The sequence below is a fragment of the Diceros bicornis genome, chromosome 15 (genome assembly GCF_020826845.1).
Source record: "Diceros bicornis minor isolate mBicDic1 chromosome 15, mDicBic1.mat.cur, whole genome shotgun sequence".
Classification (NCBI taxonomy): Eukaryota; Metazoa; Chordata; class Mammalia; order Perissodactyla; family Rhinocerotidae; genus Diceros; species Diceros bicornis.
This window is the reverse complement of record NC_080754.1, coordinates 62,222,659-62,224,947: the sequence shown is the minus strand read 5'-3', so window position 1 is coordinate 62,224,947 and position 2,289 is coordinate 62,222,659.

Genomic DNA, 2,289 nt, shown 5'->3' with positions numbered 1-2,289 from the left:
TGTTGGCATTCCTGTGGACCAGTGAGGATGAACATTTTTCCGGGTTCAGTATCTCCTTGTCGCTTCCCCACCACGCCGCCCCCCACCTTGCTTCCCGAGCTCTGAACCTTCCCGATGTAACCAGGACGTTCACTCTATCCAGTGTGAATCCATATTCTCTCAGTGGACTCAGCGAATACTTGCTTCAAACATCTGTTTTCTTCTCGTTTCTTCATTGTACATACGATTCTTGAGTTAATCTGGAGTTTTAAAAACGTTTTATTGTGGAAAATCTTGAACATACTCAATTGAGTAGAAAAGTATAATAAGCGCACGTCCCTATCCTCCCGCTTCAACATTTATCAGTATTCTGAGATTCTTGTTTCTTCTATATTTCTACCCAATCCCTACCTTCCATTGATTGTTTGTTAATTAATAGAGTGATTTTTAAGGAAAGGTTTACATTGACAGAAAAATGCAGCAGATAGTACAGAGAATTTCTTCCTCCTCCCCACACAGTCGCCCCTGTAATTAACATCTTGCATTACCACTTGTGTTAGCATGGTTCATGCATCACAAGCGGTGAACCAACATCGATACGTTGCTATTAACGAAGTCCATAGTTTACAGTACGCTTCACTGTCTGTACTTGGATTTTGACAAATGCATGATCTCCTGGATTCACCGTTACAGTATCCTACGGAATAGTTGGATGGCCCTAAAAATCTCTGTGCTCTGTCTGTTCTTTTCTTCCTTCCCAACCCCAGGCAACGACTCATCTTTATATTGTTTCTATAGTTTTGCCTTGTCTAGAATGGCATATATTTGGAATATGTGGATACTATAGAATAGAGTATGTAACCTTTTCAGGTTGGCTTCTTTCACGTAGCAATATCTATTTAAGCTTCCTCTATGTCTTTTTGTGGCTTGATAACTCATTTCTTATTTTTTTTAATATTGACTTAAAATGCACATAGCAAAAAATGTACCTTGTAATCTGTTTTTAAGTATAAACATCAGTGGTATTCAATACATTCACATTGTTGTGCAGCCATCACCACCATCCATCCCCATCACCCTTGTGGATCTGAAACTCTCTACCTATTAAACAATAACTCTCCGTTCGCCCCTGCTCCCAGACCTTGGCAGCCACCACTCTGCTTTCTAACTTTATGATTCTGACTCCTCTAATAACCTCATATAAGTGGAATCATACAGTATTTGTCTTTTTGTGACTTGCTTATTTCACTTAGCACAATGTCCTCAAGTTTGATCCATGTTGTAGCATATTGCAGAATTTGATTCCTTTTTAAGGCTGAATAGTATTCCTTTGTATATATATATACCACATTTTGTTTATCCCTTCATCCGTTGATGGACACTTGGGTTGCTTCCATGTTTTAGCTGTTGTGAATAATGCTGCTTTGAACATGGGTGTCCAGATATCTCTTTGAGACCCTGCTTTTCTTTTGGATATGTTCTCAGAAGTGGAATTGCTGGGTCATATGGTCATTGAATGTTTAATTTTTTGAGGAACTTCCATTCTGTTTTCCATAGTGCCTGCACCATTTTACATTTTACATTAATGATGTACAAGGGTTCCAATTTCTCTGCCTCCTCCCAGCACTTGTTGTTTTCTTTTTTTTGCATAATGGCTATCTTAATGGCTGGGAGGTGTTATCTTATTGTAATTTTGATTGGCATTTCCCTAATGATTAGTGATATTGAGCATGTTTTCATGTGCTTATTGGCCATGTGTACATCTCTTTTGGAGAAATGTCTATTCTAGTCCTTTGCTGATTTTTGAATCGGCTTTTTTTTGTTGTTGTTTAGGTTTAGGAGTTCTCTTTACATTCTGGATATCAATCTCTTATCAAAAATTTGATTTGCGAATACTTTTCCCCATTCTTTGGGGTGCCTTTTTACTCTGTGGATAGTGCCTTTCGATGTACCAATTTTAAAAATGTTCATAAAGTCCCATTTTTGTGTTTTTTCTTTTGCTACCTCTGCTTTTAGTGTCATATCCAAGAAATCATTGCCAAGTCCAGTGTTTGCTTCTAAGCGTTTTATTGTTTTAGGCCTTACATTTAGGTCATTGATCCATTTTGAGTTAATTTTTGTATATGGTGTTAGCTGAGGGTCCAACTTCATTCTTTGGCAGATTTATATCCAGTCTTCCCAGCACCATTTGTTGAAAAGACTGTCCTTTCTCCATTGAATGGTCTTGGCACCCTTGTCAAAAATCATTTGACCATGTATGTGAGGGTTTATTTCTGGGCTCTCTATTGGTGTATATATCTGTCTTTATGC